We start from the raw sequence: 21412 nt of genomic DNA, 5'->3' as shown, positions 1-21412 counted from the left end.
TATGCATTAGAGTGCACCGAGGCAGAATTTTGCTCCCCGCGGTATCTATAATGTCAGGGGAGATGATAGTGCGACACACACATGCAGCCATGGTCAGGAACACAAGCCAGTAGACACTAGCCTATAAATCCATGTTTCACAGCGTTCACTGCATACAGAGGAGGAGGCTTTAAATTGGTTGAGAAGTGTTTTCTCTGTTCTTATATTTTCTTTTATTTGTAAAAAATAAATCTTCATGAAACCACAAGGGCACACCACAAGTGGGTTTACCTTTATTTAGACTGTGTTTTTTACACCTCATCAATAATGGATCTACATTAAATATTAAGGGTTAGATTTTATTGCACTCGACCAGTCATAACTTCTGAATGTTATTGCTTTACTCAATGCAGTGTGTCAGGATTTGCTCGCTAGGCCCTTTTGCTATAATTGGCCGTAGCCCACAGTGCAATGCATTGCCCCAGAGACAAGTGCAGGGTGAGTAATTAACACCCCAAATGATTTAAAAGCGAGAGAAAAAAGGCCTGTTTGGGTCTCTCGGCTGGCCACATCTGGACCACCATCAAACACATAGCACTGCAGCCCTACATAATCCTAACCTAAGCATATTTTTCCTGCTGTTTGGACCCAACCGTCTGCCAAAAGAAGAAAAAAAAATCCTTTAGCCTTTAGTGTTTTCTGTTCTAAGGCTACATGCACAGAACCATCCAGTCTGCGGGGGAGTGAGGAGGAAATGGTGGGTTGGTTAGGTGGGAATCCTGTAACGCAGTAATCCCAAACTCTTCCCTGTTTTTTCCCATTTTTCCCCTCACTACACATGATCCAAGAGTGAACAGTAAATGCGGTTAAAAGGCTATTGAGAGAACATGGCTAATTCCCAACTTCTGTTGGGTTCTCCTTGCGCCATATGCTAAGCCTTTTGCTTTAATAGAATGTCTTTAATCCAGCAGCATGTTTGGTAAACCAGTATGGAAAATCATGTTGAGAAGATTAGCAAGCATCCCGAGCGTTATTGCAGCTTATCACTTGTGGGTGGGTGTGTGTGTGTGTGTGTGTGTGCGTGTGCGTGTGCGTGTGCGTGTGCGTGTGTGTGAGTGTTTATGCCCACTGCAGTGCAGCAGACATACACTTTACTCTGCAGACACCCACCCCCACACACACACACACACGCAGAAGATACTACGTTATACGCTAGCGTAAACAGTTCAGAGTCCCTAAACCCTCACTCTCTTACCTCTTTCAAGGTCTACCACATCCACCAGTATAATATACAATTCCTTTGCCTTTAACAGTCAACATTCTCTCTTCTGGGAAAAAAAAAGACATGGATACTTGCACTCACAGGATTTATACCAAAACTTCTACTGTGTTTACATTTCAGTGCCAGTTCCCTCTTGAGTTGACTGTTTATTTCCTTGTGTGATGTTGACAGCCCACACCACGAGAAAATATGTTTTCTATAAAGCTGTCATCTAAATCAATACCTGAATTGTAATCTTAAGGTCAATCAATAAGTTAAGTGGATGCCTTGTCTTTATTATGCGCAGAAGCGTATGAGCAACAAGCTTATCCTGTCGCAGTTCATACGAGAGCTGTTAAATAGTGATACTGTTTGCGCACTGGCTGTTCAATAAAAAGTGTTGTAAAATAATTCCACCGCACATTTTGGCGGGGATTGTAAAATGAATGCTCTGGCCGCATGTAAACCAATAAATTAGTCATGGACTTTGATTTCTATATCAATACTCAAGACTTCTTGAGTGCCTTGCTGCCAAGCATCTTAAGAACAGATTTGCTTATTGAAGCCGCAGAGAGAAACTTGGTGTGTCTGTGGGGGTGTGTGTGTGTGTGTGTGTGTGTGTGTGTGTGTTGGGTGTTATCTCCACAACTTTTTAATTGACCAGCCAGAGCTGTTGTTCTCCACTTCTCCGTTGAAATGTTTCCACCACCTCTCTTCTCCACCGAAGCCAAGCTCCAAAGCCAAGCCAATCCCTGCCAGGGCAGCACAGATAGAGAGTGTGTAAATCCGCACAGAGACCCCAAACAACCAGCAGTGAGCACTTTCTGTGGAGAGCAACGTGAGTGAGCGAGAGAAGGTCTGGGAAGCGAGATGTGTTGAAATCCCTATGAATCCTGATAAGGAGGCGTCTGCCTTTGATATATTTCTTCATAACAGTTTCTATAGTAACCATACAAAAACCATACTTTTATATTTGAGCGAGCTCTATCTCAGAGACGATTTGATATTACCCTATTCCCTCGCACCTCTTCCCTTGCCTCCCAAGGGCGCCTAAAGAGTAATTGCTTTCAATGCTGTATTGTTTGCCACACTAATTGTCTAACTTCTAACACTGTACATACAATTTTCCTCCTTGCTATAGTATTTACTTCCTCCCACATTGGGATTGCAGCATTTGGCAAAATAAAACACAGGAAAGGGCTAAAAGGAGTTTCCCCCTTTTGGTCTGCTCTGGCCTATCACTGTCGGGACGCTGTGATGCATGGCGATAAGTTAATTAATGTTCCAGTTCGGAGATAAACAGGCGCTGCAAATGGAGATAAGGTGGCAACTATAATGTCACTAAGCAGATTTGTGAGCCTAATTAAGTTTGCTGGCAATTATGCCAAACTTTTATTGATATAAATAATCCACGTGTATCTGTATCTCCCTGGCTGAATGGCCCCATTGCTTGTTCCTGTTAGAGTCATCAACCTCCAGCTTTTGTTTTCATTTGATAGGTCAGTATTAGAGGTTATTTTGTCTCTGTTGTGGTATGATTAGAAAGGGGAGGGGTGTATGTGTGGTTGTGTGTGTGTGTGGGGGGTAACAATGTCTAGTGCTGTCCAGTCCTCTGTTATTTTTTCTTTCTCACAATGTACTATGGCGTTTTAATGGGCTACTGGCTGGTGTGCCGTTAAAAATGGTCCGCATAATGTGAGACCTTGGGGCAAAACAAACCTTGCCTTAATACCACCATTTTATCCTCTGACTTGTAATTTCTCATCTGATGGAATTATTTGTGTCTGTCTGCAAACCAATGAGGTAGGGATGCAAATGATTAATCGACTTTAGATTAATTGTCGATTAAGAGGTTGCTCGATCAAAATGTATTAATCACGATTAATCGCTAGAGGGCGCTAGCGCGAGAGACCGGTTGAAAACAAAATGAAACGAGCGAAAAGAAGTGCGGTGTGGGACCACTTCAACATTGTTAATTCAGGCAAAGAAGTAAAATGTTCTCTGTGTAATGCGGTATTGAAATGCAATAGTTCCACTAGCTCACTCAGTTATCATTTGAACACCGTGCATGCTGCTGTCCTGCATGGCACCACCAGTTCACCTGGTCAACCTAAAATCACAGCTACACTGTATTATACCTTCTCTCGCTTACTGCCGCAAGTTGAGGCTTAAAACTCAGGCTAGCTGTTAGCTCGTTAGCGGGCTAGCTCACCTTGCTATGTATGTGAATATCTCTGTCGCTCCGCGCTAACGTGTGCCCGCGAGTTTGGCTCATGAGAGTTAGTTAGTAAGTAATTAAGTAAGAGTTGAGTTGGCTATTTAGCTTGATAGCGGACTAGCTCACTCAGGCTTAATGATATTATATACCTAGCTCGTTAGCGGGCTAGCTTACCTTTGCCTGATGGCTTGCCATTAAGAATGTAACTACTCTATCCCTCACTACCGTGAGCGCGAGTTAAACTTCAGAGAGTTGTGTTGGCTATTTAGCTTGTAATAGCCTAGATGCAGTTTCTTCATAATCTATAGGCTCAATAATATTCTGTTTGGCTCTCTATTTAATTTCTTCTATTCTTTTTTTTTTATGTCTGTTTCAAATGCAAGAACTGAGCCAGTCCATAATTTATTTCTTTGTTTTAAATTAAAGAATGTATTTTGTTATACCATAAAAAAACTTTTCTGCTTTCTTTTCCTAATGCATAATTACTTGAGGAATGTATAATAGAATAGAATAGAATATAATTATCATAATGTAATGTAATATAATAACTCAACTATTTAGCTGATATTTGTAAAGGCCCTATTGAAGCACTGAAACTCAGGTGAAAAACGCCGCTTATCAATTAATCGAAAGTCGATCGATAATATTATCAACTAATGATTAATGAATTAATCGATAATTTGCATCCCTACAATGAGGTGCTCAGTAGCTCTAGAATACAAAGTTGTTGGCAGGTTCAAATATATTTCAGGTCATTTAAGAGCCGGTTCAGTGTACTTCAAAATGGTTTTCTATGACTTATGTGATACTAATTGAACTGGCATCAAAAAAGTCAAAAACAGCTCATGCCCAAGTTGTTTTAGATTTTAGTTGTTTTGAACATGTTATTGCTAGCAAATATGCTATATTCAGTGATAAAATGCCAGAGTTGATTGAATTTAACTGCCCACATGATCTCAATTTGCTTTTTTAAGTAAACTTTGCAATGGCATTTTCCTTTAATGTGATTTCAGCTGCTTTGGGTTTCTTTTGATTGTGTTGTCATGAAACAGGAGGTAGAAACTCGGCATACTGTCTCAGGGACTCCAGCCAGCACAAAGAGGAAAAGAGCGTTGTCATTTGTGTCATCCAGTGTCAAGGGTAACTTCAGAGGAAAGTTTCAAAAGTCATTGAATATATCATCTATGCTTTCACTTACTTAACTCTTAAGTCTAGCGTAGTGTATGGCAGGCTAGATAATGATAAGATAAAGCACAGAATAAAATGGGAGAGTGTAATATAGTTTTCATACAATTTGAATTTTACTTAGCCTATTAATACAACGTAAAACACTGAATAATATTTGTTTGATCCTCAGGCGGCTTTGATATCAGAAACAGCGTTGTCATGATGGAACGCAGTCATTTTATCAAAACACTATCATAAACACTTATTTAGTCACCTATCATTCAGATCATTCATAATCTCACTAAACAATGAGGGAATATCTCTGACTGCTGTGGACCGTTGTACTTTGCACCCCATGTTCTATGCTCATGATTTAGCTGAAGGTCAATTTTAGTACATCATGTCTTTATTTTAATTGAATGCCCTCGACTCATTCTTTGCAGGGTCTGTGACCATACGTGATAATGTACAGAGATATGGGCCATGCTGTTGAACAGGCGAGTGATGCATGTCCCTCGCCTGCACGTCTCATGAAATATTAAGCACAGTGACATGCGTTGACCCCCTTTGTGGAGTTCATTCAAAATGTAAAGTGGGCAGCCAGAGTGATGGATGTGTCTCTCTTAGAGATTAGGCTTCAGGTCCTGGCAAGGTGCCAAGCCTTTCAAAGACACCTCCCCCCCACCCCACCCACATACTCACTCACTCACTCACAAACATACACACACATAAAACACACATTTCAGAAAGCTGACTGCTATCAAAATGACAGAATGCATTTCTTCCTATTTACCATTTCCTGGAGTACTCATTGTGAGGAAGATGAAAATAGAGGACACCATACTGTAGTCCGCTCTCTCTCTCTCTCTCCCTTCTCCCTCTCTCTCTCTCTCTCTCTCCCTTTCACTCTCTTCCTTTCCTTCCTACTAATACCTCGTATGCCTGCACATAGAACTGTCGGCCAATATCAAGATTGGATTTCCTGCGAACAGGGCAGTAGTAATCAATTCTCACTCAGCTGGTCCAGGCACTCAGCAAGACTAGATGGCTCCATGTCAGATAAAATCCCTTCATTGTATTATCCATGACCCAGGTGAAGACCTCTTCACTTGAGCAGCATCTGCTAATGTATTTATCTGCATTAATGGCATGGCTTGCATGGTGGGAAGAGAAACTAGCAGATACTTGCAAAAGGAAGTGCTCTGTCTCCTAATAGTGTGCGATTGTGTTTTACAAAATACATTACCAAAGAAAAGTGTGTTTGGGAAAAATAGGCAATTATTGATAAGAGAGGACTCATTTCCAAAACAGCAGTCTGCGCAAAAGGAATGAGCAACATTTGCTGTGCTATGTATCTAAAAAAGGGATCTATTGTAATTTTTAAGGCATTTGGAAAACTCCCCAGAGGGATGTATGTGAGGGAATTAATTACTCGTGAAGATCAACCCCCCACACTTCACTGAACATCTATGTGGATTATCCTTCTACATTACTACTGTACACTCTGATTTTATGTGAAAGATACTTAAGACGACTCAAATGCAATCGCGCCGCCTAAGCTTCATCGATGATGGTATGCTTGTGGAATCCGAGGCTAATGAATTCAGAACAGCCAGGGGGGTGACATGGGACTGCTCTATGTACGTTCTGCCACTTGAAGTGCGATGTGCCTTTCAAATATTGAGGTATTTACTGTATCTCTGTCAATTCATGCATATGCTCTCAACCAAATAGAGTGTGGTGTAGTGTAGTGCGCTTATAGCTGAGGCATTTCTGGGCTCAAAAATCAGTCCTTGCATATAAACTGTATTATGAATAAGGAATAAGTGGATGTAGAAACAGTGTTGATAAGGTGACAGGGCCAATTCATTTCCAAAAACTTAAACAACTGACTTATGTACTAAACTTATAAAAAAAGACAGATTGGTTTTCACATGATCTGCATATGGAGATGTGCTGAACTTTTGCCTGTTCTCAATTCTGCCCCGCGCTAGCAGCTCATTCCGCTCTGTCTGCTCAGTAGACTATGAAATTGGGTTATTTAGCCCAAAATGTGAAGGCATTAGATTGGCTTAAACAATTTCAGGCAAGCAGAAACGGATGACCACGTTGACGCTGTCTGTCGAGGCAAGTGGTTAAGGCTGCCATTTTGCCGGATGACTCCAGGTGAGGTCCTTTCATGATTACATGTTTGAGAGGAGTATAAATATATATATAATAAAAGAAACCTGAATTGAGATTATGCTTGAGGCAAAAAGGGCAATCAGATTTGTCATGTTATTCAGAAGGTCTCTGGTGTTACCACTTGGCAGGAACCTCTTGTGGTGCTACACTCACCCGGTCGGTGGTGAAAATCATTTTCTGACTGCTTAATGCTGAGCCTTTCGTTGTTCTACAGTTTGACAAGCCTTCTTTTCCCTTTGATCCTGGAGCTCCTTGCCTTTTACCATTTCTTTTTGCTGTCACACTGATTGTTGGAAATTAAAATTAAGCTAATGCTGCCTGTCACCCTGTCACCAATCCTCTGGTTTAAATCCACCCGCTCACTGTTTATTTATTCATCTATTTTACTGAAAAGAGACCCAAAGTGATTATTCTGACATTTAAAAGGATAGGTGTGATGCCTTTATCCATACAAATCAGTTCACAAACCCTATTTTTTAATAATGTTACTGCTACTTGAAGTAGGTATGCTAATGGAGAGAACATGAAGAAAGGGGACATGGACAAATGTGATAAGGTACATGAGAGAGTTGAAATGGTTTTGTCACTTTGCTGAAGTTGGAGCACGAAAAAGGATATGCGTTCATTTGATCTGCAGGGATTCATCCGTGAGCAACTTTTCAGCTAGCTTTAGCTTTGGTTTAGCACCATTTGGTAGAGGCCGAGACTTTCCACTGGTGTTCATCTGTCTTTGAAGCGAGGAAATCTCTTCACGCCACACCTTGATCATCAACCATCCCATCTTCTCCAAAGAGTTTTTTGATGTTATTTTGTGTTGCCTCAATAGTTTGCCAAACCACTCGGTTTGACACAACATCTGCCTCGAGCTAAATCGCCCGACTAAAGGAATCAGAGAAGAAGGAAAACAACTCCACCACTAAGAATCAAGGGAAGCCACAACCAGTATGAATACAAATTTGTTTCAGACCTTACATAACTTGTTCGGTTGTTGTGCCACAAAAGTTTTGCCTCATGCCGGACTTCCCGGACATCTCTCTATCTTCCTTTGTATTTATCATACTGCCACTATGGTCAGTTATGGTTGTAACGGCAGTATATAGGGGACACATTTTGTAAGACGTATAACATGTGTTTTTTGCATTTTTGCATCATATAACATAAATAACATACAGTATATCTTTACGTTAAAAATAAACCAAAATTCTCTTTGCAATCAAAAAAAAAAATCGTAAACAACAACAATCGCCGCCATTTTGTTTCCAAATCTTTATTTATTGGTACCACCAATAAATAAAGCAGGATTCCAGTCAATGGAAATATGGCCTCTCCCCACCGGCGATTGTTGTTGTTTACGATTTCCTATCAGTTCTCACCACACAACGACGTGTCATCTTTGCTCCTTGAATGTCGATATGTAATGGTTTGGAGTTATTGAAACTTACTACGTGTAAAAAAGACTAGAATTTGAATGTTTATTTTTAAGCCTCAAGCCTCGAAAGTTGCACTGGGTGCCTTTAAATAAACTGTGAAACCACTGTGAAACCCCCGATTACTGTAATTAGATCCTGGTGTCATTTATGTCCTTTGCCAGCGGCCCACCCCCCAAAAAAGGCTAGGTCGGCAGTTTTTTTAGAGTCGGTCGGGAAACAGGAAACACAATTTTTGTTTTTCTAGGCCTAACTGATGTCACACACACACACTGTGCAGGTGCTGTTTGTGTGGTGTTTAAAAGGTTGATGATAGGAACTTCATAATCTCTCCTACAATCAGTTATTTACATTAGATGTAGGTAGGGGTTACCAAAGATCTGGATATTTACTCTGGATCACCTAATGCCTGTGTGTTTTTTCATTACTTTTTTTTTTTTTTTTTAAATGAACTTCATGACCTCTGCTAGTTTCATCTGAATTCAAACTGATTTCAAACACAAAGAACAGACTGATTGATGGACACATATAGGAAGATCTGTCTACATTTAAATGATGGCAACATCCAGGTATAAAGGTAATGATGATGGTGAGGATTATGACAGTTAAGAGGAAGAAAATGATGACGATGGCCATGATGATAAGAAGTCTTCCACTTGATATCTATGATCTGAACAGAATGAACCTCTATTCTCTCAAGTTTCTGAGAACTGTGAACTTCCCTGATGGATTTGTGATACGGTGCATTTTAGTGGACATATGATATCAAGGGGCCTTTGCAGAGTAAAAATCTCATTAGTCATTTCATTACAACTACCTCAGAATTATTTTATTTAATTAAAGCACTCACTCCACTAGGTCAGATCCCTTTCTTCTTCCTATTAAATAAAAATACCATTTATCAATGCATTATAAATGCTCAATTAACTGTAATCTAAAAACGACTATCTTATATCAGTTTCAGTGACTACTTAATTTACGATCACCTTAGGTTTGACCTATCATACCCCATTTTGTCTTACATACATATTTCTTTCTATCCTTTTTGCAAAGGTCGTCCTGTAGACAGTTTTGACTGACTGGCTGTTAGTCTCTCACTAGTCTGCCTGATAGACACATCATCCCTGAGTCCCGGCTCACCCTTGGAGAACATGTAATCATGTATTTCTCTGAGCTGGATCAGGGGTGCAGCCTTGCGGCAGACTTGGGTGATAGATGCCATGGATGTGATCAGTAATTCTCCTGAAAGAGTGGCTAAACTAACCCTGGCCAATCCAGCCTGATACCTTGGCTTTACTCACACTTCTTTTCTCTTGCTCCATTGGGGATCAGATCAGCTTGCCGTGAAAGCTTTTTTTTTCAAGCGAAAGAAAGCAAGATTAAAAGAAACATCCGGAAGCACTGTCATATCGGGGGTACACAATGCTTCCCCTACCAGAGTGTATACTGAAAATGTCACACCATGTAACTGCTACCTATTGGGACCCCCCTCCCAATTTCTAAAATTTCAGTTTCGTTTTTTAAGGACGGGTCAGAGGTCGCGCACACCACCATTTCTGACAGGTGTTCCAACATTTACATGATTATCAGCCTGTCTTTGGCAATGGCACAGGACCCCCGTGTGACTTAAACAATGCGGCAAGCTTTCAAACAGCAACATTTGACCAGATTTAACCGCGTGAAGAGTGCAAGGAGGCGAGTGGCGACCCACAGCGCTGCCACTGTGACACTGACTTTTAATTGCATGTAGCAGTAGTGTCCAATTATGTGGCAGGAAATGGTGAAACGCTCAGCAGGGGAGAGCACTGAGCACAGGAAGGGGAGTGAGGGCATGGGGGGGGGGCGGACCAGGGCTTTGCTGCGATGGCCATCTCAGACGGGTGGCCTTTGGCTGCTTGTAAACACAAGCCCTCGGGGGCAATTCACGGGGTAACAAGGACCCGATAAACAGTGCAAACACAAACACCCATACACACACAAAGATATAAATAGTACACACACAAATGCACACACACACCCACACACACACACACACACACACATACAGACACAGATATAAAGAGTATACACACACACACACACAAAGATAAGCTGAATATGTTTTCTGATGGAACACTGGCGGTCCATCTCTGTGGACACAAATGCTTTTTGCTTCTCCTTAGGAGAAAACCAAGGCGATAAGAGCTTGTCTTTTTGATTAGCTGAGATTAGATGGTCTGCAAATATGTATTCAGGTTTTTTCCTGCAATGCATTCTGCTGGTTCTCTCAGTCCTATGATTGTGCCACAATGCAATGCCTCGTGTACTGTATACGTATGTGAATATACTGTATCTACAGTACATTTTTGTTTGTTTTGTCTGGTCTCTTTATCAACCTTACAACTTTGTCAGGTCCTTACATCTTTGCTATGGCAAGCTGTTCAGGAATGAGAGAAGTATTTGATTGCCTTTTCTTTCTCTCTCTTTTTTTTTTTCATCGCCTGAGTTGAAAACCCTAACTGTTGCAGTTCTGACCATTAATCATGACAAACACACAATCACTCCTCAGGGCGCTACTGAACTCCTCACTGCACACAGCCTCCTCTCCTCTCAAGCAATGTGTGGCAGGAACAGAAAAAAAGAGACGAAGAAAAGAGAGAGAAAGAAAGAAAGGAAAAGCTAATCCAGTTTTCATTCGTTCATTTTCCTCCTTCCTTCTTTCTGTTTTTTGTTTCCTCCTCTCTGCGTCTGTTGACTCAGTGCAGTTTCAGCAATGCTCCTTCCTGGTGATTTCACCCATGGACAGAGGACATAATTACTGTAATGGAGGTTGCTAGGGCGGACTCATTGGGCTCTGGTGTGCATGTTTCTTAGGGGTAAAGCGTGTCCTTTTGTCTCAGCCTTTCATCCGTTTCCCAGTTGTGCCTTGGCAGGAAACAAAGAGCTTTAATTACCCTGTAAATATTAGTTGGGAGCGCTAGCACACTGCTTCCCTCTGCAAGGATGCATGCCCAGAGTGCCTGGATTAAGCTGGGATTTGAAAGAGAATACAACTCCAGTTGCGAGGATGACATTTAAAATCGAGATGTTACAGGAAACACACGCACGCACACGCACACACACACACACACACACACACACACACACAGTATACAGCATATATTTATACTGCATTTTCAGACATGAATACTTAAAAGCATTTTAAAGTGTCTTCATAATTCAGTAGTCTGAGGACTTAGATGAAAGAAGATGCTGATGGATTTGTTTTCATTTACTTGAATCTGATATATGTCATCCACTAGGCAGAATATTAGCACAAAAGAGACTTGTATTTTCAAATATTGCATATTTGAATACTTAAATACCTAAATGTCACTATTGTGAAGTAAGTGAGCAATGTAAAACAGTATTAAGTGCTATTAATCATCAAGACATATTAATCTCTGTTAAAGAATAGATTCTGTTTTTAACCACAAAAGTGCTCATTGACACATCGGCTGTAAAATCAAGAGATGTCACTCCAAGAAACACACAAGAAAGGTGTGCACTGGAATCATTTCTGGTATGGTGACCTGAATTATATTCCATCCACCGTTATGCTGCAGATTTTAAGAGAGCACTCTGAAGTGCAGCAACATCATAAATGCTGTGTTTACCTCAAATGAAAATTAATGACATTTCACTATTTAAATGCATTCAATTATTTCAGAGACTTTGAGTCCAACACACAACACATCCCGTTTCGATTGACTGGATTGCTTCATCTAGAAACCTGCATCACTTCAACACCAATTCACTTTTAATGACACATCCACAGACATACTTGATTTGAGAAAGTCAACTCACCCTACACCTCCACTCTTACAATCTAGATTTCTGAGCTTGTCTTTGACTTCACACATTAATTTAGATAGCACTCATCATGCTCAGTAAAAACTCTAAATATCTTAGGGGACCATTTCCGGCAGTGGGGGAAAAAATGTTTCTTGTTGTCAATATGCCTTTAAAGATCCGCAAGTTTTTGTGCTCGAATCATAAAAGAACACCCCTAGAAACCTTTAATCTTGTGCATACATACCAAATCTGCATCAATGTTTTTAGTTAGAGGATATATACAAAAACATCAATGCATGTCAGACTACCTAAAAAAGTCTAACAGGTCTCTAACTAATGGCAGAAGAATGAAATATAAATGAAGTAATAAAAAAGAAAATGTGTTTATGATTTTGAGAAAGTTATTCAACGTAACTCTTGAAGGACCGTTTTATCAGTCTACTATGCAAATCTTTCCCACCATGTGATGTTCATCCGAGGGACATTTCTTTGCAATCTATTCTGTTCTTTTCAAATGCTTCATACTGAAGCGAAACTATGTCATTTATATTTACAAAACCTGTGAAATACAGAGGAATACAGAGGTTTCAAAGACTCCTACTTATAAAAATGTTTTGATTGGACTGATTTGATTGCATTAACAAACAATAGACTGAAATGTATTATTTCTGTTCTTTTGATTGATTTACTCCATATGGTCTGTTGATCCCAAAACAAATTGATAACCTCACTTTATCATTGGAACACTATTTGAATGATTTTGCGTGCATTTTCAACACTGTCCTGTCCAGGGAAAAAAAATGATATGTTTGTTTATTTGTCAGATTAAATGTAACAGTATAATTTTGGAGATCATCCACAACCACAAACTGCAATGACAAACAAGAAGAGGAATTTGTTTGTCATGCCTCCACTGCCCGGGCCATTCTATGACAAACATCATACGCGTTTGGAGAAGTTGACCCTTCGCGGGCTGCACATGTCCTTCCTGCATTATTGATGACCTCCAATTTTCTGCTTTGCCACATCCTGTCAGGCTCAACCCCAGCCACGGCACAGTTTAGAAAGGGTCCTGTGGCGGCGGCCTCAAAAAGGGCCATTACAGAAGTCTGCCCTGTCCTAGAACTCTGCCCTCCCTTGGGGAAGTAGGATGGTGGTGGTGGAGTGGGATTAGGGTGGGGTGGGGGTGAGGGGCTCTGTGTGGAATTTGACTTCCTTCTCCACTCTTGGCCCGGACACAGGCTCTTCACTCCCGCAGACGATAATGTCTTCAGATGTCTGTCCCACCCTCAGGCCAGTTCCATTTCAAGTGTCTCGCTCAATACTAGTGTCGTGAGGGCTTTTTGGAGGCATTCTTTTTTCCCATTCTTACTCTTTCGCTTCTTTCTTTCTTTTTCTCTCTGCAACAAGCTGCAATAATTTTGGAGCCTAGGCTGTGCGTCTAACATGACTTAGAGGAAACACTTTACCTGCTGACAAGTCGTATTTGCTGGTGACTGTGTTTCTAAATACAATAACACATTGGGGGTCCATTATATATCCTTTTTCTTAGTTATCCCTTGTGGTATTGGTTGTGGACTTCTTGCCACAACTGTCACATGAAAGTATTCATAACCAGCAACCTAACCTAAGTATTATAACACAACCACCACACTGCACTACAACCATCAGACCTATGCTTATTAAGACTTCACAACACTAACAGCATAGATGCCTTTGTGGGCATTTCACTGGGGTTGCCAGGTGGGCAACTTCCTTCGTCAGTGTTTCACAGTAATAGGCCCCCTCCTGAAGTTTCCACAGTGCTGTCTGGCGTCCCACCTCCACACCCACAATGGGTTAGAACACAAGTCAATACCTGCAAGAACAACACATACACCTCAGGATACACCTCAAACATCACTGTCAGACTTCTCCGCAATAGCTAGACTTAGGCTCATTTGCTTGTGGCTTTAAGTATGCCATTTTCAGCAATACTTATGCCCTGTAGTTTAAGGTGGCTCTAATTATGGCCTCTTTAGCTATACCCATGGCCTGTTGATCCATGCATCAGGTACGCCACTGCTCAGGGTGTTTAGTGCCTGTTATGTTGCAACTTCAAAGACTATGCCACTGTCTTGTAAGTCTTAATTATTCTAATTAAACCATAAAAAAACACATTGTAATATGACATGTCTGCAATTATGACCATTCGTGTAGAGAAATTGACAAGATAAGATGTTTTGATTGTATACATTATTAATGGGCCATTCTACCGAATTGGTGTAAAGTCAGGTCGGAAATATTTTGAATTTTTTTATGTTTTATTCCCAAAACTTTGTCCGTATGTATATTGTACCATATCTAAAGTACACATATCTAGTAAAAGAACAGTCAATTTTGATATTGTATTTTCAGAATGTGTTGGAATGTTTTTCCTCTTCCAAAAATTGTCACTACGAAACATCACATTTACTATTGTAAAAAAGTATTATTATTGACCTGTTCAGATTGTGTTTCCTTCCGTTCTCTGAAGAGTATTTTTACAAATATTTCTTGAAGGTTTTCACAATGAAATCCATAAAAATGAATTTTTTACCACATTTTCAAGTTCAATTTATACAATTCATCAAAATCTAAGTGCAATATTTCTTTGTAAAATGCAAAATACTGATCATATTGATTCCAGAGTTGTTGATTGATGAAATTGAACATACATTAATCCAATCAGTATCATAACATTTTAGTTGATTACTCAATATACGACATTTTTTACAAAACATCCTGTGTTTCGGTAGTGCTGCACTGTTTCGGTAGTGACATCCAGTGTTTCGGTAGTGACTGCACTGTTGGATGGATGTTCATTTCTCTCCCAAAATCTTCCAAAAGGTGCTCTGGGCCGCCCTTTAGTCCACACAACACATTTATTTAAAAATTATGGGATTGAACTACTTACCATTTCATTTTGTCACTACCGAAATCATCAGGTCACTACCATATGTTTCGGTAGTGACTGTTTCGGTAGTGACAATTCTAACTAACTTTAGGCATAAATAAAGAATTCTAGCAAGCACACGGCTTGCAAACAAATATTTGAAGAGGTGTACACACATACAAACATAAGATTTTGCATGAAACCCCAAAAGGTTTACTTAATTGAAGAAAACATGGGTTTCGGTAGTGACAATTCTTAAGGTTACACGTCGATTTTCAGACTTTGGAACACATTTATATAAAAACTATGGGATTTAGCTACTTACCATTCAACCATGAGGGACAGGGATGCAATGTCACTGCATGGTCAAAAATACAGGGTCGTGGCTAAAACACAGGCTCAGCCAATGGACTAAAACTCTTGTGTTTCGGTAGTGACATGAAAACTAGGGACATGATTTTTTGAGTATAGTTAATTGATTTAAAAATTAAACCCACAATAAATCTAAATATTCCAATTTCTGTTTCAACCCAATCATAAAGATCTTTGAAATTAAATCATTGAAAAAAATCTAAAAAAAATTGAAAAGTGTTATTTACAGGCATTGCAATTTAGATGTCAGGGTTGGGGACAGCTACTTCCCAATAGAAAGTACCCTACAAATGATGATTTTGTATATATTTAGCTTATCACTATCTCATTTAATGCATTGGGTTTATATATAATATTTTCTTAGTAAATATCTATGCCTAAATACCTAATTGTTTTGTAAATAGTTTTTATTGTTGAGGGACTGCATATTACACGAATTCGGTAGAATGGCCCATTAATATTACTTTAACATTGTTTTAAGAATGACTCCTATAGTATTGGTTTTCAATTACATCACAAACTAAGAAATAAAGTTTGAGAAAATGAATCAGTAAAATGATGTCAGATGGTGGAATGAAGAAAACTTTTCAGCGAATCAGAAGTGGGGTTTAACTGGTCATTTTCTGTAACAATGAATATTACTGAATGGTAATTGAATGGAATGATAATTTTCTTTATCCTGCACTCAGACAATTTTGACATCTTTGAAAGATGGGAGGTTTGGATATGGCCAAGAGTTGGCATTTATTCTATGATTAGCACAAGGCCAGGCCTCCGAATGGAGAAAATGGATCTCTTTCAGTATAACACAATGAGTTGATCTGCTACTTTACAGCCTTAGCAGAAGGGGATGATTAAATGCATCCTCTTCAAGTCAAGAGGCTATTGTTCTGCTGAGTACAACTCACCTGCTAATGAACATCACATTCACTACCTCCCTTAATTGCAGTATGACCAATAATGCTAGGGCTATGAATATGCATCGGACAACTGCTGAGTCATCAGCACATCTTGGTGGATAACAGCAGGCTGAGCTGGTTGTTTGCTGTCAGCTACATAAGAGAATGAGGAGGAGGTCACGTAGTCATAATTCAGCATTTAAGTGGCTATTAGCAAGACAATGACCCAAGCTTGATAAGGACAATGTTTTCTTTTTTCCTTATCTGTCTTTTCTTTTCCTCTACATATATCTTTCTTTACTAAAAGACATAATCAAGTAATTTGGAACTCAAAAGGGACTTCTCCATAAAAACCAATATAACTGCATTATATTTGATCCATGTTTGCTATGTAACAGCTGCAGTCAAAATCATGGCTTTTGATGGAGCTACAACTGCACAGGGGTCAGCCCTTTCAACACAACAGGCAGCTCCAAGCATTAAAACTCTGACTCATAAAGACTGTCATAAAAAAGATCCTCAGGCAAGGTTTATGTTCACAACAATGATACATTATGACCTGCATTGCGAAGGTGCCGCTGAGCAAACACGTTATCAACCAAATCACTTGCACAATGGCATCATATATTAGACTGGGTCTCTTTGTCCTGACACATGGGCTGCATCTATTATTTCAAATGTTAGCGACGACATAACCTCTGCTCTACTGTGTGATATTGTACCACGACAGTGAGACCACGGTTGATTACTCAATATTTCCAGCATGGCAATTTACACTGTCCTCCAAGCTTGACTCGTTGTGATAATGGGCCGGAAAGGATGAACTTGCTTCAGTCCGTTGACAGCCATAATAAAACAGACCACCTAACTAATCGCCTATTGGGGCATTTTAGCAGCGTAGCCAAAGGTGTCTTTTAGGGAGGTGGTTGTCACTTGGCAGTAGATGCCAGTGTTCTTGACCCTCTCCGTTTGGGGTTGGGGGATTATTACAGTTGTCAGTTTATCATAAGTTTGGACAACAGAGGACTTTTCAATAATTTTGAATTTGCTTTAAGGCACTTTGAGCTGCATTGTTTTGTATGAAAGAAGCTATACAAATAAGGTGTATTATTATAAATATTGTTATTAAAAAATAATAATAATAATGTCACAGTATTTCCTCTTTCCACTATATCATCATGTCCATAATTTTCTGTGAATTTGGAGATCATGACATCATAGCTGGATGTACCATTTTACCATTGGCTTTCACCATGGCAATGGAGGTAATTATAAGGGCATATAAATAGTATGTTGATGGTGAAAGGCTGCAGCTGGTTACCTCCCATCCAATCGCATACAGTATAGATGACATGGCGACTCTGACAACAACTGATCCATGTACCCGTCGGCTGCTTCAGCCAAGTTAAATGACCGTGGGAATGAAATGGGCAAGGATGACGTGCCTAGCAAATGTCCATGTGTTTCTATCAGTAAGGGAAAACTGGTGGGAGAGAGGTTTTAAATTGATGGTGAGGTGATTCCTTCTATTGTAAAAAAAAAAAGAAAAAAAGAAAAGAGAGTTACCTGAAGAGTTAAGGCAGGTGGTACAATTCCAGATGGAAATTAGAGATTTCATTCTCAAGGCTATCAGTACAATTGATAAGACCTTCTTGCATGGTAAACGGAAATCGTGGTGCTTGCAGTTTGTCCTTTTACTGTATATGAAGTGAACTATTTCAGAGGTGGAGACATTTGAGAGGGTCATGAATAAAGCCACTAAGAAATCGCTTGGAGTTACCAATGACCATCCTGGTGATGATTTTGTTACAGCAGTCCAAGGATTCAGTAGTCAAGAACACTGCTCCAACAGTAAAAACAGGGAAGAAGTGGAATCCATGAGAAACATTTCAACATGCAGGGCTCGAGACTAACTTTTTGGCTTACTAGAAGCACTGTGCTCTTAACCAAGAACATTTGGGAGCACGAGCAAATATCTAGGCGCACCACTATAAAAGGCGTGCTGGAAAACCGTTTTTCTGTCACTTCCGGGTTTATTAACCTTGAAGTCCTCAGAGTGACGGTCATTTGTCAAGGTAGCAGGTTGCAGCCTTGAAGCTGCCTATTACCTAAAAATATGTGCGCCAGCTCCCTCCGACAACTGCAAAGCTGTACACAAAGATGACGGACCACACTCCGTTTACAGATGTGTTGTGTTTTTTTAAAGTTACCGAGAAATAGACACTGTACTATCCGATAATACCGTACCGTTGTTACCAGCAATAATGGCTGATGTGATTTGTGAGGCGTCAGTCAGCCAACTTTCTAACACTTGCACATTAGCTTACATTCTTTCAGCTTACCAACGTCACATGTTATAGAGCATGCTATCTTAAAAGACCGCTCAAATTCACCTGTAAAAATATCTCGCGTCAGACATCTTCTTAGCAAGACATCAAGGTAGTAAAACGGCTTGGTACTTTTAAGAGTTAGTGCAAGAGATGTTAACCGAGAATAAATGATTTGCACAGAGTGCGTTAGAGTTGTGTCTGCGCCGCATAGCAATACAACTAACTTGTTCAACCACCTGAGATTTCACCACAAACCACAGTATGATGAATCCATTAAGGCTGAAGCTAACGTTACCTCACTGAATCACCGTCCATCTCCAACGTCAACCCAGAAAACCATAACAGCGCCCCTGCATAGCGCAACAGGATATTAATCCCAAATGTATTTACAGTATATTTTGCTGCAGGTGAATTTATTTATTTTGATGCAAACATTTGTACATTAGCCCATTTTCTAGGCGCAGGCCTTACATATTTGCTTACTTCCATAGGCACGCGTGCGACCATGATTTCGAATCAAGTCCCACGGCCAAAATTCCAGTCACATATGCGGCCAGATCAGTCGCAGTCACAAGCCCTGACATGCACAAGGTACATTACATATTACATGATATAGGGATATCGTTGGGCAGGTATAGAATGGAAGAGCAGGGTTTGGGCTAGGTGACAGTTGGAAAGCATGAGGTAAGGCTACATTGTCAGAGAGGAGGCAGATGGTAACTAGCTTTGTATGCAAGCAAGAGGAAACTAGATAAGGACCAGCGGCTTCTCAAGCAAAGCAAGAGTAATGGATGTACTGGCATGGTGTTGCGACGAGGAAAATCAGCTGAAGTGAACTAGGCTCCTCAGTCAGTGGGAATAAGTGGGAGGTTACAAGTTGTGTTTGCATGTTGGCTCATTAAAACATATTTTGTCTGTAAAGCTAGCCTGTCCCACGCTAGCTACACGTGGAGACATATTCAGGTTTTAAACGTGTTGAGGTTAACGCTTTGACAGTTAATGACAGGGACAGTAGAATTTATTTTGTGTGAGAGGGGCTGAAAAGTGGACACCAGGCACGTGCAAACAGTACTGGTAAATGGGGGAAAGCGTGGGATTGGAGTTAGCTGGCTGATGTCGGAAGACAACTTGAAGTTCCACAGTGCATTGTCGTGACTGCTATGAGACCAGACATGGTGTTGTATTCTGAGTGTGAGTGCATTGTTTACTTAATTGAGCTAGCAATTCCCTGTGAAGATGCGATTGAGGACACAAGACCAGTGGAGATAAGTGTTAGAGGCTTTGTAGCTAAATCAGTCACAACAACAGTGAAATGCTCATGACAGCAGTTTTGTTGCTGTTTTATCCTGCTGCTCAGGTTCTATGGTTTGGCAGTCATGTTGTTGTGTTCAGCAGATGTGGGCTACAGACAACGCATGTTGTACTGTGAAGGAGGGCCTTTATAGATTGTAGCAGCAATTCCTATGTTACTACCACTGGCGGCTGAGTTGGATTTAGTTCTGACGCGTGTAGAAAAGATGAGAAGTAGAGGTGAGTCCAGTTGGTCCCTTTGACCGTTTATTGTAGAATGGTGGATAACAAGTTGTTGCAAATAAAATAAAGATTTTAAACTAAAAGGTCTTTCGTAAAGCACAGTTCTCCTTCGTTAACGTCCTGGCACACGGTCAAAAAACTGTTGCCTTCCTCAGCCACGCCCAGATGCTGTGGCTCCTGGCTTTTAAGGCCTTTCCCCCTAGGGCTCCACCTTCAGCCTCTCAGGTGTGTTCAGGTGTCCTCTAGGTGGGGCAAATACCTACGGCCATAGTGTCACTCATACAAACACACACACACACTTGCACATACTAATAAGGAGATAATATATGAATCAACATAAAGGTAAATTTGGCTCCTACATACCGGCCCCTAATTGGGTTTGTAGAGGCAAAGACAATTATTTAAATTACAAAGGAGCCATTTCTATTTGCAGTTTACATATTTTCAATCATTTGGCAATCACAAAATAATCTCAAAATATGAACTCAAAGTGAATAAATACACTTATCTTGAACTCTCAGGATTTTACCTTACAGGAAAGGTCATCACCCTCGAGCAGTAAGCAGATTTTGGACACTGGCCTCTCCAGTACACTTGTCGTTGTTTGCAGCTTCACCACACGGACATGGCCTCTGGCATCAGGCTTGGCCTCTAAGACTCTTCCCAGTAGCCAACAGCTGCGAGGAGCGTTGTTATCTGCTATTAGTGCAATGACGCCTGGGACAAAGTTTCTTCTGGTTCTTGACCACTTTTGTCTTTCCTGGAGGAGAGGGAGGTATTCTAGCAGCCATCTCTTCCAGAAGAGCTCAGCAATATACTGGACCTGTCTCCAGCGTCTTCTGTGGTAAAGGTCAGAACTTGAAAAGACTCCAGGGGGCAGAAGTGGGTTAGTTCTGTACAGAAGTATGTGATTGGGAGTTAAGGCTTCTAAATCTTGAGGGTCATCAGATACTCTTGTTATAGGCCGGCTGTTGAGAATTGCCTCAACTTCACAGAAAACAGTGGTTAGGCCTTCATCATCTAAAGTTTGCTGCTTCAGTACTGAACATAAGACATGCCTTACCATTCGGATGAGGCGTTCCCAGAACCCACCATGGTGAGAGGCAGTGGGGGGATTGAAGCTCCACTGAACTCCCTCCTTCCTTAGAGTTTGTTGGATCTTTCTGTTATCTATGGCTTGAAGTGCTTCTCTCAGCTCTCTCTCTGCACCTACAAGGTTAGTGCCATGATCGGATCTCATGTGTTGCGCCGGGCCTCTTCGACACAAAAAACGTCTGATAGCATTGATGCAAGAGTCTGTGGTTAAAGAACAGGC

This window comes from Sprattus sprattus (genome assembly GCF_963457725.1).
Source record: "Sprattus sprattus genome assembly, chromosome: 3".
In the NCBI taxonomy this organism is placed as follows: domain Eukaryota; kingdom Metazoa; phylum Chordata; class Actinopteri; order Clupeiformes; family Clupeidae; genus Sprattus; species Sprattus sprattus.
This window is presented reverse-complemented; position numbering follows the sequence as displayed.